The sequence below is a fragment of the Canis aureus genome, chromosome 29 (genome assembly GCF_053574225.1).
Source record: "Canis aureus isolate CA01 chromosome 29, VMU_Caureus_v.1.0, whole genome shotgun sequence".
NCBI classification, from domain to species: Eukaryota; Metazoa; Chordata; class Mammalia; order Carnivora; family Canidae; genus Canis; species Canis aureus.
This window is the reverse complement of record NC_135639.1, coordinates 29545719-29572275: the sequence shown is the minus strand read 5'-3', so window position 1 is coordinate 29572275 and position 26557 is coordinate 29545719. Positions and strand designations below refer to the sequence as shown.

Genomic DNA, 26557 nt, shown 5'->3' with positions numbered 1-26557 from the left:
GGCAGCGCTAAAATGCTAAGCCACCAGGGCTGCCCAGGAAGAGAGAGTCTTTTTTTTTTTTTTTTTTAGGAAGAGAGAGTCTTAAGCAGACTCCTCGCTGAGTGCAGAGCCCAACATGGGGCTGGATCTCATGACCCTGAGATCACAACCTGAGCCAAAATCAAGAGTCAGATGCTTAACTAAATGCACCACCCGGCTACTCTTATATTTATGTAATTTTATATAATTTTCAACTATGTAATTTATGTGAACATTTAGTGCATACAAAGTAATACAACAGATAGTTTATAGATTCTCCTGGTTTTAGTAAAAATATAAATATAAACCGGCAGCATGCGATATAAAGTTAAGTAAGTTGTTCTCTTGGAATTAATGAGACTAATTAGTATAACAGGTAGACTTCAACTTCATGTCTGTGATGTTTTGTCTTATATAAAAATATCATAAATAAAACTTCAAAACATACTAATATTATAAGTGTGGATACACTGTTTTCATATAATTATTTCTTCTGCCATTTCTGATCACTTACAAAACAAGACAGGAGGAAGACCCTATGGATAGTTAATTAAATGTAACCAACCACCCTCTCACCTCAGAAAAAGAATCAGTAAAGAGTATCCTCTAAACAAATTTCTTCACAAAAATTTTAAAGATAAAGAAAATAAGCAAACAAAACCTAGGCCAAAGTGAAATAGAAATTTTGCAGGGAAATGGGTTCTTTTCTAAAGGTGGAAAGGAAGACTGACAATAGATGCCCAGTGTCAACATCTTCCTCCCTGGGAGCTAGGTGTAGCCAACTTCACTGAGTGCTTGCAGGGCATTAGGGGCTAAGAACAGGAAAGTCATGAGTTCAATTAGAATTCAATTGTAAGGCAGTCGGTGTGGCTCAATGGTTGAGTGCTGCCTTCAGCCCAGGGTGTGATACTGGAGACCTGGGATCAAGTCCCATGTCAGGTTCCCTGCATGGAGCCTGCTTCTCCCTCTGCCTGTGTCTCTCATGAATAAATAAATAAAATCTTAAAGAAAAATTTGATTGCAGCATCATTAAACTTAAGCTGTTCTGCCTGCTACTAATTTCATTCTTGGCCACTAGGCTGGTTACTTTTTTTTTTTTTTTTTGTCTCAATGAAGAGAGGAAGTACTGCTGGTGAGGCAGATCAAGTTGAAGTACACATGAGAAAAGAATGGTCATGTGTTCACGAACAAGAGAGAGCTGATCCTGCAGAGGTTCTCAGCACAATCTTCTTACTGCAAATTTATTTTCTAAATTTGATGACAGTCTGAGTGCAGAATTGCACAAATACCTAGGGTTTCTGTTTTCCTTTTTCCAGTTGTGTTGGGTAATTTTCTCACTTTAGAATTGGGAAAGGCTACATGGTCCTAAGGATCTTCTCATTTACAGACTTGGAAACTGAGACCTAGAGAGGGTAAATTATTGGTCCAAGGTCATAGAAGTCATTACTGGGCCTCTTTCCAATCCCTCTGAAAATAATTCTGTGCTCTACTTCTAAAATTATTTCACCCCTATTAAAAAGACACCCTTGTCACACCATAACCTCTCTTGGCCAGAGGAAAGACTTTGGCAATGGGGTGGCAAGTGAGCTCATTTGAACAGAGGAGGTAATTCCTGGCATTGGCTGTGTCTCTGGACTTGCTTCAGCTTCTCCAAATATCCCTTATACTCTCAAGTTCCAGACCTTGAAAAATACATAGCCACTTCCTGCTTCCTTTATGAGGGATGGTGGTGCAGCCACCTGGAACAATGCTGCTTTATTGTCATGTTAGTAGATGTACCTGGAGCAGTTTACTCTCCACAAAAAATCTCTCTCTTCCATATATATGGGACCCATTGTGTTTGCCAAGTACATTTTCATCTATAATCTAATTTGAGCCTCAAAACTTTCCTTATATGATTAAGTCAGGCCCTATTGTCCCAACTTTCCAGAGAAGAAAGCTGAACGCAAAGAAAGAGTACACTAAATTGGCACTAGAGACCAAGGATCACCTTGGGATGCCCACTTTGAATTCTGGTTGCTAGCCATTGGGTTCTCCTTGCCCTGATACAGCCTTCCTCCCAGGTTGTATCAGGCCTGAGACATGCAGAATAACCAGCATTGGTGCTCCCCTGGAAATCATAAGCCTGTGTGAAAGGGGAAAGGTGGATGAATGAGGGAGGGGGACATAATTATATTTTTCAAAGGATGCATAAGGAGAGTCACCAGAGGTAGCATGATAAAACTTCAACTAATGACGTCTCAAGGGATTCTGGTCCAGTAAGAAAACATATAGTCCAGTTGGTTTCCACATCCATGCTTTGTTATAATCACCTGAAATTACTTTTTATTTATTCAATTTTTGTTTTTAAGTAGGCACTAGATTCATGGGGTTCAGAAATCCAAAGGAACAAAGGGTATATAATGAAAAGTCTCCCTCCTACCTCTATATCCTAGTGACCTTATTCCCTCTGCAGGAGGCAAAAAAATGTTATCAATAATGTTAAACAAAGCATATATTTACCTCCCCTCTCCACATACATTTTTATACATAAGGTAGTATTGTAGATTGTTGTTGACTTTCTTTTTCTCACCTAAATAATACATTTTGGGAACTGTATCATATTATAGTACAAAGAACTTCCTCTTTCTTTTTTAAGCTATATAGTATTATACCATGGATATACCATGATTTTCATTTAACTGATTCCTTCTTAAAATACCATCAAGTTGCTTCAAATATTTTGTTATGACAAAGCTGCAATGAATAGCCTTGTGTAATGGATGTCTAGGTCTATGAGAACTGAGTTTTTATCTAAGCTCTAATACTATGCAGCCATGATGGCCTTGAAAAATCAATTAGTATTCTGACCTTTTAAAAATGGAAAGAATCTTAATGACCATTTGGTCTAGCACTTTCCCAAAGCATGTCCATGAAACACTAGTCCCAAAGGGTACATACCCTGGAAACTGATAATACAAACTAGATTCTGAGAAGACCACATAGAACACAAATTAATTAATCCAGGGTTTCATAAATTTATTTAATAATGGGGTAGTCTTTCCAGAAACTGATGGTTAATTTTATGTATTAACTTGAGTATTTTTGGATGAGACTAACATTTAAATCGGTGAATTTTGAGTTAGCAGATTATCTTCCATAATGTGGGTGGGCCTGATTATCCAATCAGTTGAAGACCTTAAAAAAAAAAAAAAAAAAAAAAAAAAAGACTGGCTTTCCCAAGTAAGAGAAAACAAGAGGCAGTCCAGTGGATGCCTTTGGACTTCATCTGCATCATCAGCTCTCCTGGGTCTTGAACCTACTGTACCACACTATAAATGTGACAGTCTCCAAAATGACATGAAGCAATTCCTTATAATCAATATCTTTCTGAATATACACATATCTTATTGGTCCTGTTTCTCTGAAGAATGCTGATTGATTCAGGGACCAACTGTTAACATGCTATAGAATTAATGTTTCTTAGAATACACTTTGAGAAAAGGGAATCTAGTCCAGTTTCCTCTTATTTTACAGCTATGGAATCAGTCTCAAGGTTTTGTATGTTCAGCATTTATCACATGCTTGAGCAGTATAGCTCAATAATTGTTTACTTGCTTTAAACAGTAATCTGTCTAGGAAGATAATACAAACTTGTAAAATAAATTTTAAAAGATTCAAAGAACTCTAAAGAAAAAATTGAAGAGACTAAGAATAAGATATGATGAATTATGAAATAAATTACTCCATGTTAACTACAGGATTAGAGATAGAAAGAGGTCATTATAAAGAAAGTCAGAATTAATATAGGCCACAAAGGATGAGCAAACTCAATGGCAAAGTTCTGAAAGTTAAACATTTGAAGACTCAAGAAAACACAAGTCATGTTCTGGGCATAATGGAAACCAGCTTGACCAGGCTACTAGTCTTCACCAATAATCTTTTAGTTCTCTCATTTAACTTATTACTGAGCATCATTCATTTACCAGGGACCATTTTAGGTGCTGGGGAAACAGCAGTGAGTCAGGTGAATAATGCCTTTGCTCTCATGGAACTTACATTGTAGAAGGGGCAGATAAAAAATAAAAATAATAAATGTGCCATATTGGGAATAAATGTTAGAAGAAAAAAATTAAAGCAGAATAAAGAGGTTACAAGGAGTATTGGGCTGAGGGGAAATTACTCTCTTACAAAAAGTGCCAGGAAGGTCACTTTACTTAGGTGACATTGAAGCAGAGCCCTGAAAGAAATGAGAGCCATGCAAATTTCTGAAGGAAGAGCATTTTCGGCAAAGGGAAAAGCAATGCAACTACCAAAGATGAGAGCATGATGTTCATGTTCAATGAACAGTAAGCAAATGGGAGTAGGGCCAGGCAGAAGGTAGGATGCTAGTAGAAGGAGATGAATTCAAGGAGCTGGTTAACTTTGGCCTTATAGGCCAACTTAAGGGTTTGAGTTCTAAGTCTAAGTCAGATGAAGAGACTGAAAGATTTTGTACAAAGAAATGATAGGATCCCTCTAGCTGCTTATTGAAAATAGGCCATAGCTAGAACAAGGAGATCTTGCTATAGTCTGGAGAAATAATAAAAATTCTTTTGAAATTTGATGGTAGTAGTGGAAATAGAAGTGTTTGGAATCTAGATATATTTTGAATGGACAACTAAGAAGATTTGGTGATGGTAGTGTAGGACAAAGTGTTCCGTACAAGGAGGGAAAAATCCAGGCTTCTGGTCTCTCTTGTTACTATTTGGTTCTGTGACTTTGAACAGCCCATATAATTCCCTTTGGGTCTTGCCTACCCCACTTATGAAGGGGTCATTAATTTCTTGCTTGGAGTTAGCAGACGAAGTCAAAGGGTCTCATGAAGTAACTTCAGTTGTAAAATCTATACATTTAGTTTAGTCTGTGCCTCAAAATTAGCACTCTATTATTTACTTTTTTGTATTGCTCACTATAATATCATGTAAAGAATTGTATCTTCTCTACTACATTGTATATTTCTTGGAAGCTGGAACCTTGTCTAATACCCTTATGTATCATCCAGTGTTTATCAACTGATTGAGAATAAACAATCCTCAGATAATAAATATAGTGCTTTCCACTACTTCTTTTATTTTCCTGTGAATCTTTAAAGTTAGTGCTTAAAAACAAGCTCCAGTTTCAAAGAGCAAGGAAGGGAAGGGAACCAGGAAGGAAGTTCCAAATCAATAGTTACTATGTTGAGGTAGGTGGATTAGTTAAGAAAGGCTTAGTAAAGAAGTTGAAAGTTTGACATGGGAACTCTATTTTATTAGTTTTTAAGATTTTATTTATTTATGAGAGAGAGAGAAAGAGTATAAGCAGGGGGGAGTCAACGGCAGAGGGAGAGGGAGGAGCAGACTCCCCAATGAGCAGGAACCACGGCCCCCCTTTCCCCATGCAGGGCTCCATCCCAGGACCCTGGGATCAATGATCTGAGCCGAACACAGATGCTTAACCTACTGGCCACCCAGGTGCCCTGGGAACTCAACTTTAAAGGAGAGGTGAAATTTTGTAAGAGAAGGGAAAGAAAGGCATCCCAGGGAGAAGAAATAGCACTACATGAAAGTGCATTCTGTGGAAAAAGAACCATTGCCCCAACTGGAGCATGGCATGCCCAGGATGAGAAAGGTAGCAAAATGGAGAAGAGTAAATCTGGAGAGGTAAGTGGCATCCAAATTATGATAAATTCTGCATGTTTCTAAAGTGTTCACATTACCAAGGAGAATCTGGGAGGTTATCTTTAGAATGTAATCACCATAACAGCAAGGCCTTCTACCTATCTTGCTCTCCATTGTATTCCTAGTGTCTGTCACATGTCTGGCCCATAGTAGGGGTTCAATAAATAGCTGCTGAGTGAATCACTGTTTTTAAACAGAAGAACAACATGATCGGACTGTGTTTTAGAAAAATAGCTGGTAACGGAGATGAGAAGTCTGGGAAGTGAGATAGAAAAGAGGTAGAGAGACCACCTAGTTAGTACATTATTGACAGTCTAGATTAACCTTAATAGGCCAGGTATACAATGTTCTTAATTGTAATCAACAGGAACTTTGTTGAATATAATTTAAATAATTGAATGCTAATAACAACTACATTTTCTTCAAAAATATTCGTATGCAGGGGTACTCAATAAATATTTATAATTTTTTTAATATTTATAAATTTAATGCAGAAAAGCCATTAAATCTACATGACCTAATCTGCTTTGTTGGTTGAGCGATCAATCAATATGCAATGATTCTGATACCAAAACTGCTGTAACTGACTCACTTTGGAGAATACTGTTCTCTGTGATGTACACAAAATAGTTATTCCTTTCTTGCAGTATTAACTGGTTTACATAATTCTTTATGGGATGATATCAAAGTCATAACATTGCAAAAGGCAAGAAGGCAGAGGGATTATTTGTGAAAAAATTAAGGATTCAGAGGAATTCTTTACAATAAAACAGAATTTTCAATAAAGACTAGAGAACAAGTGAGAAAGGATGGTCCAGGTCTAGAAGGAGTAAGAACTGAGGAATGAAAATTAACAAGAATAAAAGAAGGTAGGAGACAAGACCAAGAAAGTGAAAGAGGTCAGGGTTGAGAGACATTCAGCGAGGACTCAAATGGAACTAAATATTGGTCTTACATAAAAAAGGATGTTCAAGTAACAGGGGGTGCTGGGGATGCAAACAAACAAACAATTAGATCTAATTTTAAGTCCTGAGCCTTGCCTTCCTCATTAGTAAAAAGCGGATAACAGTACTAACCTTCCATGTGGTTATGAGGATTAAATGAGATAAACATGAAGTACAAGGCACATAATAAAGTATGTGACAATATAGCTATTAATTCCACCAGGAAGAAGGCAAAAGGCTGATTCTGTAAGTTAAAACAACTTAGGGGGCACCTGGGTGTCTCAGTCAGTTAGGCATCTGACTCTTAATTTCTGCTCAGGTCATGATCTCAGGGTTGTGACATCGAACTCCATGCTGGGTGCCAGCTGGGCATACAGCCTGCTTAAGATTCTCTCCCTCTGCTCTCATCCACAGATGCCTTCTCTCTCTTTCTCTCTTTCTCTCTCTCTCTCTCTGTCTCTCTCTCCAAAACAAAACAAAACTTAGGAAAAGTTTTCTGACTAAACCTGAAGTAATAATCAGAAAAGAGAATTTTAGCATTTGAAATTTTTGAAGCTGAACAGGCTCAGACTGAATTATGCTTTTTACTTCTTATTCCTTCCTGCCCCTTCCTGCACCAAGTTGTATAGATATTTGATGATCTTTCCAACAAAGTCAAGCATTTTAATGAAAATTTTAAAACAGAGCCAATGAAAGGGGGCTAAAAGTGTTATAAGGAATTAGAACTGTCTACATGATTTGTGGAGTCTAGTGCAAAATGAAAATGCACTTTGTTTAAAAATCATTAAGTATTTCATCAGTGATACAGAGGATTAAACCAAACGCAAGGCCCTCTGAGCACAGAGCCCTGTGTGACGCATAAGTCACAAAGCCATGAAGCCAGCTCTGCAAGGAATAAACCATGCTGGCATTCAGGTGGTAAAGTTTACACCTAAGGCTCTAAAAGCACAACCATGGGGTCCTTGGCAATGAGTATTCAAGAAATGTATCAATCGACTATGAAGTTTCTAGGGTCTTGAGATACATGGCATACAGGCACCAGTCACAGTGCCAGCTGGCTTTGGAGAGATGCTGGTTGATGGCCAACTGACATTAGAAGAGTTGGAACTAACCGCTTTTGAGACCTGCATGAAATGTAATCATTTCCTGACTCCTTGATTTTTCATGTTAGTTAATTAAATTACCACTTGGAGACAGAAAGCCACTGATTGAATTTTTAAAAAACTATTCTAGGGCATGTAAAACTTTCATTCTGGACCACCCGAAGTGGGTGTATTTCTAGCTAATGTGAGGGAGTTGCCATTTCTCCCCAAATCCAACATCTAAAGGCAGGCTTAGCCTTGGGAAAGAAAACTGGTCACATTTTAAGGGGTAAATTTATTTTTAGCATTCCCACTTTTCATCTCCCTTTCACTGTCCTCCTCGTGAATGCCAACAAAAAGAAAAGTCCTTTTAGAAAATACATCGTAGTTTCAAGAGTTTAAATCTTTTAGAGACAAATGATACAGACAACAAGCACATTTGGACATTGTTATTTCCCTATGGTTTCCATTTTCCTATATTTTTCCTGTTCTTGTTCTTCTGTTCCTTTCTCTTCTTCTGCTTCATCTCCTTTATTTACTTTGATCCAGTGTAAATGTAATACCTGATTATTAAGTGCCTCTTTGTGTCACGACAAAATTGACTAGACAGTGGGCCAATCTTGTTTCCAATCCACCTACTGATGCTTATTTCAGCCCTTTGGGGGGAATATGAAAAAGCTGCATCATTATTATAATGACATTTGACAATGACTGCCTTGTTTCTACTCAGAATTGTATCTAGAACCAAAATGGAGTCCTCTGTTTAAGCACTTAATTTCACAGGTTAAAAACAACTTCAGAGAGACAGACCAGTCCAGGGTAAACCCAGGTGCAGATGGAAAGCAGGATTCACAGTATAAACCAGGAAACTGTACCATTGGACTAAACAGAAAGGGCACAGAGCTGTCAACTAGCAGGGACTCAATAAGTATGTGTCCAACTGAGTAAAGAAATGCAGGATGACATGAAATTTTAGAAATCTAGGTTCTCATAAAGGCTCTGCTATTAACTAAATATATGAATTAATTATTATAACTAATAATAAATACAAATTATAGTAAATAATAGAGATGTATTATAATAAAGATATAAAGAGAAATTATAATTATAATAAAGATAACAGAGATAAAAAGATAATTATATATAATAATAATATAAATAAGTTGATTATAGTAAAGATAAATTGATTAAATGATTTAACGTTTTACAACCTCTTTTTCATCATCTACAAAATAGAATAATACTGTTTTGACCAAAAACATAGTTCCAGGAACAATACTCTTAATACATATGCTATAACATAATTTATATTAATTACATAACAATTTTTGGCCAGATTGTTGAAAAAATTTTAAGTATTATATTTAAGATTATTCTTTTCCAGAGTCTGAAAACCATCTTGGTACCTAACACTGTGGCCTTGAAATTTTGTATTTTATCCTCAGGGGTGAGTTGTGATATAGAACAGATCTGAACTGTCTCCCCATAGTACTTTGTTAGGGGTGTGCTTCAGGAATAAAGCATGTGTTTTATGGTGTGATCAGGGAAGGTCTCTGAAAAACAGCCCTGTGTTATCATTGTGCCACTTTCCCCCTAGTTGAGACAGATTCACATTCAACATTTATCAAATGTCTTTAATTTACAATGTGTTTGGTATTAGGTTGAACTGCACCTAAAATTGTCTTTCTTGTGGGTCAAGAACAGTGAACCTTGAAATGTCATATGGCTCCACATAATACTTTAACATGTTACTCTCTTTTCTCTGACAATTATTCTACAAGGTAGACGATGTTACCCTCATTTTATAGATGAAGAAATGAAGCCTCAAGAAAATTAAATATATTTGCCTAAGGCTCTACAACTTGTGAATAGCTGATCATAGAAACCTCAGATCTTTGGATTTCAAGTAGGATGCTATTTCTTCCATAGTACAAAAGAATACATAAATTTAAAAGACAGTGATTCAGCAATGTAATAAAAGTGGGTAGGCCATTGGGAAGACTCCGTGAGTTGAGAAGCTCTAAGAGTCCCCAAAGAAGTTGAGAAGTAGAGAAGTGAAGTAAAATAACAATTACCAAAAAATGTATTAATTCCCTTCCTCGTGGAGACAATGGAATTGTAGCTTCAATAATGTGTGTGTGCTGGGCAGAGAGCATAAGGAAGCAAACAACAGCTACCCTGTGACTTGATGGTTCCTGGAGGCAGTAAGTAGTTAGAATCTGACTAAATGGATGTAGAGACAGAACTGATGGGAGAGGAGAGGAAGTGATAAGGCCGGGCTAGAGTCAAGAGCTTTTTCCTCTCTATCTGCTAACTCACTTACAGTGCAGCTCTTGGAAAGCTGAAGTTGAACATAGAAGCAACTGAGCAGAAACCAATTATTAATTGAATAGACTCTGCAAAATGAGGCTGTGCCACATTAATCAGCAGCTTTTCACAATCTGTCCACTACATGTCTGATAAATGGGTTGTGCATTATTTTCTGTCAATTAAAATTCTTAGTATGATTGTAGTAAAAATGCTTTGTCTTTACAGATGTTCCCAGAAGTGTTAGAAGAAGAATGTGCTGGCCAGAAATATCCCTTGAATCTATGAGGGAGAAATTCATAAAACTGTATGGATCATGATCTTCTACAAACATTTCACTGCCTTTTTTTCTCTCACACCCAGACCCTGGCAAATATCAGTGCAGGAAAAATAAAATCAGATAAAATAAAATGTCATCAGGCAGTGATGTGCGTCTTTTTTGTGTATCATCTCCTTTCTCTCTATAGTGATTTAATGATCACTAATCACATACAAAACATTATGTGAAATGATGGAGGGGTGACTAAGAAAGACTGCTCTTTTCTTGTACCCACACCCCCTTTCTGTCTTGTTACACAAGAATAAGTTAATTTATAGAAATGCCACTGACTTCTGGGCATTGATTTTGTATCTTGCCACACTGCCAAATTTTGTATGAGTTCTAGCAAACTTGGGGTGGAGTCTTTTGAGTTTTCTATCATGTCATCTCTGAAGAGGGAGAGTTTGACTTCTTCTTTGCCAATTTGAATGCCTTTTATTTCTTTTTGTTGCGTGATTGCTGAGGCTAGGACTTCTAGTACTATGTTGAATAGCAGTGGTGAGAGTGGACATCCCTGTCTTGTTCCTGATCTTAGGGGAAAGGCTCCCAGTGCTTCCCCATTGAGAATGATATTTGCTGTGGGCTTTTTGTAGATGGCTTTTAAGATGCCTACACTCTGAAGAGTTTTGATCAGGAATGGATGCTGTATTTTGTCAAATGCTTTCTCTGCATCTATTGAGAGGATCATATGGTTCTTGTTTTTTTTTCTCTTGCTGATATGATCAATCATACTGATTGCTTTATGAGTGTTGAACCAGCCTTGCATTCCAGGGATAAATCCCACTTGGTTATGGTGAATAACCATAACCAAAAAAAAAAAAAAAAACCAAACCAAAAAAAAAAAAAAAGAGTAAGCTAATTTACATTATGATTATTGGGCCTTTACATGTTCTACTTCAGAAGCATTTTATTTTATTTTATTTTATTTTATTTTATTTTATTTTATTTTATTTTATTTATTATTTATTTATGATAGTCACAGAGAGAGAGAGAGCAAGAGGCAGAGACACAGGCAGAGGGAGAAGCAGGCTCCATGCACTGGGAGCCCGATGTGGGATTCGATCCCGGGTCTCCGGGATCGCGCCCTGGGCCAAAGGCAGGCACCAAACCGCTGCGCCACCCAGAGATCCCTTCAGAAGCATTTTAATTGAGGACTTGGGAACAGCAGAGTCAGTAGTGTGGAGGAACTAATGCCCAAACCTAGTTCTTAACATAGGGTCTTTGGATTCCCTATGAGGCCCATGAATGGGTTTCAAGGGATCTATAAAAAACCTTGAAATCTTATGTAAAACTTTGTGTGTGTTTCTGCATATACACATACATTTTTCAAAGAAAATCAATAGTTTTCATCGAATTGTAAAGGATTGATTACTTTAAAAGGAATCTTAAACCCCAAAAAATAGTACTAGAGATTTGGTGCCTGTGATTGAGTGGATAAGGATCTAGGAAATCTCTTAAGATCTGGAGGTCCTTCCTGGGATTTCAAGTTCCACCAGTCCATCAACTGCCCAGTCTCTAGGTTAGTTTTCTTACGTAAAGAAAGGTTGCCGCTGCTGGTGATCCTACTGATTTTGCCCTGTCTGGAGTAGAGGCTTTATGCTCCCCTTATGGCAAAGTTCAGCTCTTCATGAAATAAAAATGCCCCCCCCCGCCCCCCGGGAAATTACCATCTCTTCATTCAGGGCATACCAGATATCCAGAAGGGCATTTTCCAAGCCTGGCTGGCCAACTTCCTCTTCATTCCCCTCTTACCCTGTTAGGCTAACCCCAAGTTTACAAAATTACCTACACAGAACAGGAAATGCAAATGTTAAAGTGCTCATAATGTTTGGCCACATTTTTCATGTGATTCACATTAAAGCATCTTATGTAAAAGTTGAACAAGCATTGAAACAAGTATACTATTTACAATGTAAATGAAATTTTAAGAATTATGGAAAATGTGAATTCCTTGACTTCTTTGGCCAAGTTTGGAACTTTTACAGAAGCGTTTGTTGGTGGTGGTGCTTTTACTACTCTTTGTTTCCTTTTATTTATATGAAACAAAGTGGGAATAGAGGTGGGGGGGAAAAAAGGAAAATGACAGGAAACAGCCCTCCACCTCCGCACCAAAATACCAGCAGAAAACCACAGTTATGCTGCCATCTAACAATAGACTCTGTTTAAGAAACTCCCTGATCCCAGAAACAGTCATGTAACTCTAGACAATAATGAAATTACATCCTGCACATGCTCAAAACCATCCTCCATAGCTTCTAAGGACATAAATTTCTTTGTTGATGTTCTTTGCTTTCTTGAATTCTCTGAGGAGATTTTGTTTTTAGTAAAGAGCCTAACTGTGGCTTTCAGAGGTGGTGGTGATGGTGAAGATGGTGGACACAATTGTGGTAATATAAGCTTATCAGGACCTCCAGTTTCAGTTGCTAGTAATTGGGAACTGAGATAGATGTGCCTGACTATTTCTTATCAAAGAGAGGAGAAAGCAGCCGCTTTTCTTAGGGAGAACAAATGTCTGTCAGGGTAAATGATTCATGCAGAACACAGCCTTTTCCAGTGTGACAGTAGCTGGGCTCACTCTCAGTGTGTCATCAAGAGACCAGTAATTTCTAAACCTCTTAAGAGAAAAGGTTTAAGCTGCTCTTGGAATCACGTAAGTGCATTCAATTCTACTTTGCAAACCTTAAAATGACGAGTATCCCTTGTTTAATTTTTCCAAGAAAAAGGTAAATACTAAATAATGATAATAACAATAACTTTTGTACTGACATTGTTTTAAGAGTGTTGCTCACAAAGATCATCTGAGATGAGAACGTAAAATATATTACCAGAAATTGAAAATTAGGGATGACATAGAATATATCTTCATGATTTTCCCAGGTGCTGTTCAGGTAGAGTTTGCCCCCTGGAAATCAGAGATCTGATGATGGTAAATATAATGATGGTTCTATAAGATTCTGGGATCCAGTCACCTGTGAGGTTACCATGTTCTGTAATTCTAGAATCCAAACTCCCAAAGGAATATAATCAACACTCCATGTAATCTGAGGAATACAATCAAACAGACATGCTTACTGCACAAAGTAAGCCTGAAAGTCAAACATCCACACTGAGGTAATACAGCTCTCAAAGGGATCAAATGACACCAGAGACAAATGTATCAAGTTGTTGTGGCAACTGATCCAAAGTGTGGTCCAGCTGTTCCCAGTCTGTTTTCCCAACATCAGAGACTATTCACTCAGGCAAACCATAAAAATACCTCCTTGCTCATAAAAAAAGACATTCTCTGACTTGTATGCCAGATTGTTCATCTCCTCAGGCCATGGTCTGCCTTTCCCCATTCTTCTGTTCATCAGTGTAGGATTTGGGGTGAATCCTGCCAACAATTACACTTGGGTTCCCTAATTCAATAGAAAGGCCAGTTACCTCAGAAGAACAAGGGACCATGTGACTCATCCATCCACAGCCGCACACAAACTCCATTCTCATCTTCTAGGCCCACTTCTTTGAATCAGGTGTTTACACTCATCCTGTCTGGGCAAATGCTTTCAAAGTACATTCAAGGGGAAGCTGACTTATATTTTTCTCTATAAAATAGATTAAGAAATACACCTATTAAAAGAACTAGTGAGGGAACTAGTCAGTAAGAACTTTTTTCTGTGAACAGACCTTCTGTGATCAAAAACTCACTAAACAGATCCTGGATCATCACTTATTAGCATTAGCTGTGTGTACTTAGACAAATTACCTACTCTGTCTTGTCAGGGTAATACTTTCCAGACTTTAATGTGCATATGAAATACCTGGGTCTTTAGTAGGATGCAGATTCCTATTCAGTAACTGGCCTGTGTTGAGGCCCAAGAGTCTGTATGTCTAATAATTCCCAGAAGATGCTAACGCTGCTGATCTGGACCACACCTTGAGTAGCAAGGTAGTCAGGTCTTTCAGGGATTGAATTTTATATAAAGCAGCTAAAACAATATTTGGCAGATGGAAGGCTTTCAGTTAGTGCTCTTCCCTTTCATTTTCATCATCCTCACCCCCACACAATATATCATATAAAACACCATGTATCCAGAGCTTCAGTTTCTCTGAGGATTTCCAGTTTGAGACAGGCAAAACAGAATTCTAATAACACAAAATCTTTCATTCTTTTCTTCTAAATTGAAAAGACACATAGAAAGCAAAAATGGTTGGGCAGGCTGGGAATCCTGGAAAGTCCCCCCCAGAAGGTGGCTGCACTTTGGGTCATAGTAGTCTTTTTGACATTAGACACTGAGTGAATGAGGAGACACTGGAAGTCGTGGGAATGACCCATTTAGCTTCAAAACATGTTTAATATAACACACTTTAAAGCTCTTTCATGCCTCTTGCCAAGAAAGGAACTTCTTCAGAGACAATGTATATATTTTCTCATCTCAAAGTATATATATATAAAAGTCAAGAATATGGATGGAGGGAAATAGCAATTTCAAAAAGGCACCATATTACTCATGTGCTATGTGGATGAAACATTTTGAAAGATTCTATAATGTACTGTACATTTAGAAATGTGACTTCTATAAAAATAATAAGTAATAGCCATGATCAAAAACTCACTAAACATTCATGATTGTAAGTATTATGCTAAATGCTTTACATGCAGTATCACATTTTCCTCATAGCAATATATATTGGTGGGGAATTATATGAAACCTCAGACCCACTCCCATCTTGGAGACATTGGTCTAGCTGTTCCCTCTACCTGGAACACACTTCCTCAGGATATCTGCTTAGCTGACTCCCTCACTTCTTTCACATCTTTGCTCTAATGCCCTTTTCAAAGATCACCCTATTTAATACTGTGGTCTGCCCTCCTCCCTCCAGCACTTCTTTTATTCCTTTAAACCTATTTAAGACTCAGTACAGTCACATGAGAAATAAGTGTTAGAGCCCAAATTTAAAACCAGAGAATCTGACTCCAGGCTAGTCTAAAACTTGTTTAACAGAGGAGTAAAGACAGTAAGGGTCAGGAATTTCTAAGTCTAATAAGCTGGCATTCACATCCTTCCATTTCCCATGAAGTTACCAACGAGCACTTCCCTAGGGTAGGATCTAGGGTGATTGAGAAAAGGACGGTTAGGACCTGGCACAAAGATAGAAGGGATGATCTTGGAATTTCAAGCCTAGTAAGTCTCTAAAAGCAGCCCATTTAATACCCATACATTTAGCAGATGCCCTTGATGTAATGCATAAAATGTGCTGGGGCAGCTTTAATGAATGGCAGATGTTATTAGCTATACCCAAGGCTCTGGACCAGTGTTTCTCAAACTCTTCCTCCTTAGGCAAAGGAGATATCGTGGGAACCTGGAGATAATGCCAGATCAAGTCTTCTTTGGGGTTTTGTGTATATGTGTATACTCTGATGAGAAAGGAATAGTGCAAAGCAACAGTAAGCCACTTGGGACAGCTTCCCTGGGAGTGACTGGGGTAAAAGCAGCCATGAACGGAGACTACACAGCCTTCCAGAATTAGACTGAGAGAAAAGCTACAAGCACCCTTTCAGCTGATGATAGGGAGCCTACTACATGGGTCATAGGTATTATGCCTAATTTATAAAAGAAGGCATTGAGGCTCAGTGAAGTACTCACCAACTTGCCTAAGTTCACACAGACAGTAGGTGCTAAGGATATGAATTCAGTCTACTAGACAACAAAATTCATGCTCTGGGTTACTTCTATAAAGCACAAAGCTTAACCCCAGAAAATGATCAATTAAAATTAAATAAATAGGGATGCCTGGGTGGCTCAGTGGTTGAGCTTCTGCCTTTGGCTCAGTGTGTGATCCTTAGTCCGAGGATCATGTCCCAAATCGGGTTCCCTGTGATTAGCCTGCTTCTCCCTTTGCCTGTGTCTCTGCCTCTCTCTCTCTCTGTCTCTCATGAATAAATAAATAAAATATTTAAAAAATTAAATAAACACACACACACATAAACACACACAGGTGTGTGTATACAGTGTTTTTAAACACAAAGAATTCTTTAATTCACTTCTAGAAAGTTCTCTTTCTCTCTCTTCTTTTTTCTCTAATTTTTTTTTTTGTAGCCCAGCTCCCTATGTCATTTATGGCTCCCTTCCCTCCTTATCTTTTCCTTTTTAAGTCCTCTGCAGCAGATATTTGTTTAGCACAACTATCTCTGGAGCCCACAAGGATCTTCTTCACAGGATCCTTCCCACAAGGATCTATTGTCATCTTTACTTCCTCCACCAGGAGCACCTCTCCCTTTCTACCTCCTCTTCTGGAAGGAGAATAAGCATGGTTTCCAAAAGTGATCACTAGAAGGACAACTTCCTTGTTAACTAGAACCCTATTAAGCTCCCAGAGGGAAGGATCTTGTCTTTTTTTCTCCCTAGTTTATTCATGACATTTAGCACAGTGCCTAAACCTAGCAGGTGTTTAATAAATATCTTTTGAATGGATTAATCAATAAAACACAACAGGGTTACCCCCCAGTACCGCCCAATTTCCTCTTTTGGCTGAAAAGACCATAAGCAAAAATCTTGAAGCATCTGCAGAATGCTATAAAAATGTTCAGTAACAGAATATGTGCTAAGCATCTGTATAAATAGTGACACACTTTCATAAACACAGAGAGATGGGGGGGGGGGATCACAGAAAGACAGAAGGGAAAAGAACAAGGGAACTCACATTTTGTGAGGGCTTAACATATTGTGTGTGCTGTGCAAAGAGCTTTTCATGTCTCACCCTACTTAGCCTTCTAGATAGTCCTGTGCAATGGGCTTTAACTGTACTTAATAGATGGGAAAACTAAAGGATCCTTCTGCAGGATTTACTTCTTCCTCAAGGCCACCAGTCTAGTAAGGGTCAGAGGGATTCTGTCCAGGCCTGTTTGACTTCAAAGCCCTTGTTCTTTCTAACAAACCAAAATGCACAGCTCCATAGGTTCTTGGCTTCCAAAATAGTCTCTTAAACAAGTTTTTACACTCTTATAATTCACTTACATTGTTAAATCTTGCTTCTATTTTTTTTTCTAAATAAGGTCCACATTTCAACAGCACTGTTTTCTCTAAAATTGGGTATTAATTTGATTAATTTCCTCAGCTTTTCCCTTTAAGCAGAATCATTGCTTAACAAGTCATTCTAATGTCCCATTACTCCTGGAAATGCCTGTGAACTTCCAATAGCTGCTATTCTCACACATATGTTGTAGGAAAATCCATAGTTGTGCTTGCAATGACTTCCTTTTTAAAATGTTCATTTTTATGCTTTTACATGTAGTTGAAAATCTAAATTATAGAATTGATCTATTAAAATTGATCTCTTTAAGCCTACAACTGTAGGAGACACATCACATTTGTTTTTCTGCAACAGCAGAAGAGAGGAGCGATGTATATAAGTGTAGACTAAGACCAAAGAGGTCTTAGTTAGTACCAAAGTGCTGACTTCTGTATACAAGAAAAACTTACTGAAAATTAGATGACTTGAAGTTCTGATTCTAACTACAGGGGCAGGAATTTTCTGAAGGCCAATTCCCAGGACGATTTTTCTTACACCTTTTCTCCTATCCACATATTAGAAAAGAAGCTACTGGAGAAAGCTTTATGCCAAAACCTCAAGTGATAAATGTATCCTCAGAAATCAGATCCAGGCAGTCATCTTCTATGGCAGCGATCTCCAGCTCTAGAGTGTGACCAGCATTGCCTGGAGGGTGTGTCAAGGCACAGATTGCTTGGTCCTGGTTCTGTGGATCTGGGATGGGGCTTGGGAATCTGCATGTCTAACAAGTTCTCGAGTATTGCTACTGCTGCTGATCTAGAAACTATAAACAGAGTGTACTCACTGCAGTTTAAGTGCTCAGGGCCTACTGATGCTCAATCAGAAAGCTCCAGGGTAGTAGTTCTCAATTCTCACTAAATGTCAGAATCAACTAATGAACTTCTTAAAAGTACTGATGATTGGGCAACACAGCCATAGAATTTTATCCTGTTGGTCTCTGGCAGGGTTCAGACATCGAGAACACTGGGGCTTGCCTAACTCGACAAATATTAGAAAAGGATTTCATATCTTTTTAGAAATTAATTTTCAAATTTTATCTTATTAAGATAATCTGAGAGATTACTTACTTGTAAAGTGAGAATATTATCTTTTTTCCCAAGATAATTGTGAGAATGAAACAAGATAAAATACATAAAGAACCTCGACACAGTGTGAACAATGGTATGTGACATTATTTAGTAATTTTTTTCCTTTGTGGTTCAGCACACTCTTCATGACTGCTAATAAAGCTTCCCTTAAAAAAATGTGAGAGAAACAAAAAAGCAGACAGCAGAATTTTGGGTTAAATATGGAGGTTTAAAAACAGGTATTTACTAAGCTGTCTCCTAAAACAACAGAAATGGGACCAAAAAAAAAAAAAAAAAAGGAGAAGAGGTGTTCACCTACATGGTACCAGAGAATAGGACAGGAAAACATCACAAAGATATTATAAGCAAATTGAAGGAAGAGTGGTATTTTAGCTGACCAGAGGACACTGGATTCCACATCAGTCTCAGAAGCTGGAAGCAGCAGGTGCCATTGAGAATAGGAGGATGCACTGAAACAGGACAACTGAGAAATAACTAGATCCTCAGATCCCTACCCTTTGCTATAACAGTGGTTATTGGAAATGTGGTCCAGGGACTCCTAGGGAGCCCCAAGACCCTTTCAGGGGTCCATGGAATCAAAATTGTTTTCATAATTACACTAAAACAATTACTTGCCATTTTCACTCTCATTATCTCACAAGTATATAGGGGAGTTTTCCACGGTCCATATGACATGACAATGTCACTTCTCTGACAATTAATGAAACATAGAACTCTTATTTTCTTGTTTTCTAGACTTTTCTAAAGTATAGTTTTGGGGTATAAGTATGTATGTTTTCAAAAGTTAACTCAGTTTGTTCTCAATACTTCTGTGTTTTACAATCTATACCATCATACCTGCTATAACCTGTGTAACACCATAATCATTCAGTAAGTTATTTAGAAATTCTGATATCTTACTTTTGCCAATATGGAAATAAAAACACTTTGTTGTCTTGTTTTGCAGTAATATCTTAAAATTATTTTGAAGACTTTTCTAAATTTTAAATTTGGAAAGCATCTTAAAGAGCAGGTTATCATATTTCGCTGGCTAGAAAGGTACACAAAATAGCTGAGGGACTGATAGAACCTGTACAATCGATATTACTAAATGCCTGCCAAATGAAAAGTCAGTAAGTTGATAAAAGAAATCACCTCAGTGCCACTTCTCAACAATACAGCAACTTGTTAAAGATTTAGCTGCAAACATGAAGACAAAATTAATATTAATATGGATAGGTCTACAGATGAAGCTTTTTTTCTTGTATCCATCTAATGTCAACACCAACTAATCATTGGTAAGATCTTCTTTTATGTGAATGACACTAAAATATACTGGTTGTATTAGCACTAAATACAAATAGATGAGATAAAGTGTTATCTCATTTGTATTGCAAAAACTATAGGGACATTTGGACTGATGGTACAACTAAACTTGCCAGTGCTAAAACTACTGGCAAGTTCACACAAATCAAGTCAGGAGCATCAAAATGTTGGTGATTACTGTCACATACTTGCAATAAAACAAAAATGCCAGTTTCACTAAAAAATTTCCTTGATAAAATAGTAAAATTATTAATTTTATTAAATTCAACCCCTGAGTACACATTTTTAAAAATATTCTATGACTAAATGAGAAATATACATAAAAGACTTCATCTCCACAGTAAAATATGTTGTCTATCCCAAAGACAAGCACATGTATGAGCTGCAAACTGAATTGGTCATTTTTTTTCATAGAACAATATTTTTACTTAAAATGATGGACAAATTATAGTTATTCAGTGTTGGTTATTGGGAAGACTTTTTTTTTTTTTTTTCCAAAAATGAACAAAGTAAGCCTTTCACTTCAAGGAAAACAATCAGAACTTGTTGCTGATTATACATTTTGAACTGTTAGGTGAACATTGGAATTTTAGAATTTTAGAAAGCTCATAATTACTATTAGCTTGTCAGCTTCCCAAAAGATTTTTCTGATTAGGTCAGTGGTGATATTAATAAATGTGCTTTTTTTGATGTTTCATAAAAAGTGTTAACATTCACATGAGATCTGTATAACTCATAACTCAATAAAACAGTATTTTCCAAATGACTGATGTATGTATGATACACAATCATGCATGGGTAAAAGATATATTCAAAACATAAGAGCAATAGATTTTTATGCATCAGAGCATATGAAGCCACGTCACTGATACGGCTTGTATTTCACACTTCAACTAACCTTTAGAAACCTATCACTTATTGAACTTGGTATAATATCTGAAAAAAATAGCCATGATAATCTGAAAAAGGCTATTTAAATACTGCTACCTTTTCTAGATACATATCTCTTGGACTGAAAGTTTTCTTCAAATTCTCAAACCAAAACAACATACTACCATAGAACATGTATGAAGATATGAGTCCTATCTTCAATTAAGCTACGTATTAAAGAGATATGCATGAATATAAAATAATGCCACTCTTCTCATTAATTTGTTTTTGAGAAAATATAGTTATTTTTATAAAATACATCATTTATGGTAAAATGTAACAGGTTTACATTTTTTACTATTTTAAAATAAGTATGTTTTAAAAATTATGTTTTAATTATAATACTTATAAATATGATCTGCATAAAAATTACTGGGGCAGCGATCCCTGGGTGGCGCAGTGGTTTAGCGCCTGCCTTTGGCCCAGGGCGTGATCCTGGAGACCCGGGATCGAATCCCACGTCGCGCTCCCAGTGCATGGAGCCTGCTTCTCCCTCTGCCTATGTCTCTGCCTCTCTCTCTCTCTCTCTCTCTCTGTGACTATCATAAATAAATTTTTAAAAATTAAAAAAAATTACTGGGGCACTCAATATTTTTCAAGATGAAAGAGTCCTGAAACGGAAAGTTAGAATGATCACTGTCTTACACATTTAAGAAACTACCCCATTTCCGATAAAGTGGAACACTCAAAGTTGAGCTAGAGTCAATGTCACTAAGCACAGTTGAGGTGGGGCCAACCACATTGCAAACAAGAGGATTAAGTGAAAGGCTACATAGTAAAAAATAAAATATCTAGTCCCTTTCCTTAAATGTGAGAATACCTGCTGATTTATACATCTAAGATGAGAGAAGAGAGAAATCTTCTCAAGGGAAAACTAAATTACATAAGAGAAAAGACCAACAGATATGGACAGCGAGGAGTCCCCTAATGCAATAACCCAGGCAGATCACTCAACAGAGACCCCCATTAGTTAAAAAGAAATATCCACAAACAAAAAACATCTGATCAGCTTTTCATGCATCTCTTAATAGGAGTAGAATTCTAAGGATCATCTGACATTTGAGGAAAATTTTTAATGTGAAAGACAGAAACCAAAATTTTTTAAGATGGCAGAAGTGGGGAAGATCAAAGAGCAAAAAAATTTAATGCAAAAAATATAAAAAGATTATTGGAGCAAGGAAGAAAGGAAAGAAGGAAAGGAGGGAAGAAGAAAGAGAAGGAGACAAGAAAAAAGAGGAAAAGGAACAAAAGAAACAAACAACTAAAGTTGATATCCTCAGAGAAAATCTTAAATCCTTGAGATTTATCAGAAACAGAAGAAAAAGTAAGGGAGAGAAAATATATAACAATTAGAGTACTATTTGAAGAATCCTTATATCTAACTAGCAGAAGTTCCAGAAAGAGAAAGCACAATAAATAAATAAATAAATAAATAAATAAATAAATAAATAAATAAAAAGAAGGAAATTATCAAGGAAAAAAAATCCAAGAAAATTTCCCAAACCGAAGGGTATGAATTTCAGATTGAGAGAATCTATTGTATACCTAGTGACCAGAATAGAGAGTCACATAAAGGATCCTTGGGGACAAAGGAAAGATCTTAAATGTACCAAGAGAGAAAAAACAGGGAAAATAAAACGACTGGAGATTAAAAAGGCATTGGACTGCTCAATAGTTACAGGAAAGCTAGAATAAAATGGAACCAAAGCATCAAAATCTGAGCGAAATCTGTATGCATCCAAAATATAAATCAAACTCTAATACAAGGTCTCAACATGTTTACCTCTCATTAATCTTTTCTCAGGAAGTTCCTAGAAAAAGAATGTTCCACCAAAATGAGGGAGTAAACCTCAAAAAAAAAGGCATGGATCCAAAAAATAAGAGAGTCAAAAGAATCCTTAAGATGATGGTGAAGGAAGATCCCAGGACAACAGCTGTGCAGGAAGCACGGAGATCAACCAGTCCAGATGGGACCAGAGAAGGGATGGCTTCAGGAGAGCAGGACAAGGACAAGATGAAACTAATGACTACCTGGGGTGTTTGCAGAGAGAGGGGAGATTTACCTCTCTGATACAGAGTTTAGGGATGAATAATAATCTAATTATTATTAGATTAATAGAAACAATATAGGCAAATGAAAAAGAGATAGTATTTAACTCAGGGAAAACAAGTTGTGAGAGAGAGAAAGAAAATTTAACACAACACATTCTCTCTCTGAGTCATATTTACACAGTAATAAAAATGTGAATACTGAATTCTGATCTAACAAATGCTTAGATCTAAAATATTGGGGAATGGGGAAAGGTAAATATGTTTTAGTATGTGAAGAGTTAGAGAGGTATAAGAGCTAAATTCTCTTTTTCCATAGTAGGAAATTAATAGATAACATTTGAATTGTGGAAAATATAAAGAAATGGCAGCATCAAATTTGTTTAGAAATATGGAAACAGAAGAAGTGTCTCAAATCGTGATGATTGGTTCTGGAGAGGTGGATAAGGGGGTGAGAAGGGTAGAGCTGGGTACTGATGGTTTATATTATAAACAAAAATACAATACATGCTTATTACAGAAAAGGCAAAAATTTTACTTAGTAAAAATGAGAATGAAAGAGTTCCATTATTCCCTATATCTAAATATTAACACTTTTGACCTATTAGTGCCTCTTATGTGCATTTTTTATATTATTGAAGTACAATTTATATATTTTTTATATTTTACTTTATTCACAAAAGCATTTCCCTCATTTATTATACTTTTCATGAATATTTTCATAGCAATAAATTATATTATATAATAGATAACATTATTTAGGTGTAACAATTTAGGGTTTTTTCAAATATGTTGCTATAAAAAAGTTTAAACAGAAACAAGTAGAAAAAACTACGTAATGAGAACAGTAAAGCTACTACCTAGGTTCTGCAATTAACAGTTTAATATACTCGCTCTATCTCACACTTACAAATCTATCACTGTATCCACCCATTGATCCATTTTATATTTTGAAGCCTTTCAAAGTAAGTTGCAGACTTTACACTCCATCCTAAACACTTTATTAGGAATATTGCTAGCTAGAGTTCAACATCTCAACATTTATGGTTTTTCTTCATCTGTTTACTTATTTTTCTTAAGTAAATTTTACATGTATAATAATATGCACAAATCTTAAGTGTATCATTTGATGAATTTTAACAAATGCATACTCCTTTGTAACCACAAACCCCTATCAAGATGTAGAATATTACAATAACCCCAGAAGTTCTTTCATGTGCCTTCCCCTCTCAATCCATATTCCTGCCCTCTACAACTGCAAAGGCAATGTTATAACTTTTAAAACTTCATATAATTGCAATACGTGCAATTTTTTACATAAGCCTTTTTCCACTTAGCATAATGATTCTAAGACAATATCCATGTTGTGGAGTGTATCATAAGTTTGTTCTTTTATCTTGCTGAGTAGCATTCCTTTGTATGAATATACAATAGTTTGCTTCATGTATTCTCCTGTCAATGGACACCTGCACTGCTTCTAGTCCTTGCCTGCTATGAGCATTCTCAGAAAAGTTTTTGCGTGGCATTTGTCTTCAATTCTTTTGGGTATACACCTAGCAATGGAATTGCTTTGTCATAGGATAGGTATACATTTAGTTATATAAGAAATTGCCAGATTCTCCAAAATGAACCATTATATATAGGGATATTAAGAATTTTTAATCTGTGTCAATTTTGGTAAATTATATTTTTCAAGAAACATGTCCATTTCAATTGTCAAATTAATTGGCATACAGTTATTCATAATATTCCCTTATATTTCTTTTTTGCGTATAATTTTATTGAAGTTCGATTTGCCAACATATAGTATAACACCTAGTGCTCATCCTGTCAAGTTTCCCACTCAGTGCCCATCACCTTGTCACCCCATTCCCCCCGCCCACCTCCCCTTCCACTGCCCCTTGTTCATTTCCCAGAGTTAGAATTCTCTCATGTTTTGTCACCCTCTCTGATTTTTCCCACTCATTTTCTCTCCTTTCCCCTATGATCCCTTTCACTATTTTGTATATTCCCCATATGAGTGAAACCATACAATGATTGTCCTTCTCCGATTGACTTACTTCACTCAGCATAATACCCTCCAGTTCCATCCATGTCGAAGCAAATGGTGGGTATTTGTCATTTCTAAATGCTGAGTAATATTCCATCGCATATATATAGACCACATCTTCTTTATCCATTTATCTTTCAGTGGACACCAAGGCTCCTTCCACAGTTTGGCTATTGTAGACACTACTGCTATAAACCTTGGGCTGCAGGTATCCCGGAGTTTCACTGCATCTGTATCTTTGGGGTAAACCCCCCAGCAGTGCAATTACTGGGTCGTAGGGCAGATCTGTTTGCAAGTCTTTGAGGAACCTCCACACAGCTTTCCAGAGTGGCTGCACCAGTTCACATTCCCACCAACAGTGCAAGAGGGTTCCCTTTTCTCCACATCCTCTCCAACATTTGTTGTTTCCTGTTTTGTTAATTTTCCCCATTCTCATTGGTGTGAGGTGGTATCTCGTGGTTTTGAGGTGTATTTCCCTGAAATACAAGTGGCAAGTGATGCAGAGCATTTTCTCATGTGCTTGTTGGCCATGTGTAGGTCTTCTTTGGTGAAATTTCTGGTCATGTCTTTTGCTCATTTCATGACTGGATTGTTTGTTTCTTTGCTGTTGAGTTTCATAAGTTCTTTATAGATCTTGGATACTAGCCCTTTATCTGATACGTCATTTGTAAATATCTTCTCTCATTCTGTAGGTTGTCTTTTAGTTTTGTTGACTGTATTTTTTGCTGTGCAGAAGCTTTTTATCTTTATTAAGTCCCAATAGTTAATTTTTGCTTTTGTTTCCCTTGCCTTCATAGATACATCTTGCAAGAAGTTGCCGTGACTAAGTTCAAAAAGGGTGTCGCCTGTGTTGTCCTCTAGGGTTTTGATGGAATCTTGTCTCACATTTAGATCTTTCATCCATTTTGAGTTTATCTTTGTGTATGGTGTAAGAGAGTGGTCTAGTTTCATTCTTCAGCATGTGGCTGTCCAATTTTCCCAGCACCATTTATTGAAGAGACTGTCCTTTTTCCAGTGGAGAGTCTTTCCTTCTTTGTTGAATATTAGTTGACCATAGAGTTGAGGGCCCATTTCTGGGTTCTCTATTCTGTTCCATTGATCTTTGTCTGTTTTTGTGCCAGTACCACACTGTCTTGATGATCATAGCTTTGTAGTACAACTTGATATCCGGCATTGTGATGGCCCCTGCTCTGGTTTTCCTTTTCAATATTCCCCTGGCTATTCAGGGTCTTTTCTGATTCCACACAAATCTTAAGATGATTTGTTCCAACTCTCTGGAGAAAGTCCATGATATTTTGATAGGAATTGCATTGAACGTGTAAATTGCCCTGGGTAGCATTGACATTTTCACCGTATATATTCTTCCAATCCATGAGCATGGAATATTTTTCCATCTCTTTGTATCTTCCTCAATTTCTTTCAGAAGTGTTCTATAGTTTTTTCGGGTATATATCCTTTATTTCTTTGGTTAGGTTTATTCCTAGGTATCTTGTGCTTTTGTATGCAGTTGTAAATGGGATTGACTACTTAATTTCTCTTTCTTCAGTCTCATTGTTAGTGTCTAGAAACGCCACTGATTTCTGGGCATTGATTTTGTATCCTGCCACACTGCCAAATGGCTGTATGAGTTCTGGCAATCTTGGGGTGGAGTCTTTTGGGTTTTCTATGTACAATATCATGTCATCTGTGAAGAGGGAGAGTTTGTCTTCTTCTTTGCCAATTTGAATGCCTTCT

General features: G+C 36.9%; 1 protein-coding gene and 1 long non-coding RNA gene across 5 annotated transcripts in view; one reads left to right on the top strand and one right to left on the bottom strand.

Annotated features, from left to right (window-relative positions):
* The window catches only part of LOC144301290 (uncharacterized), a 40774-nt gene extending 30350 nt beyond the window's left edge, over positions 1-10424 (top strand). Inside the window, exon 3 of the long non-coding RNA XR_013368107.1 lies at positions 10258-10424. This is a non-coding gene — a long non-coding RNA (uncharacterized LOC144301290). The remainder of the gene's footprint in view (positions 1-10257) is intronic.
* HPSE2 (heparanase 2 (inactive)) overlaps positions 1-26557 on the bottom strand; it is a 627272-nt gene that overhangs the window by 183008 nt on the left and 417707 nt on the right. The gene's annotated exons all lie outside the window — the stretch shown is intronic.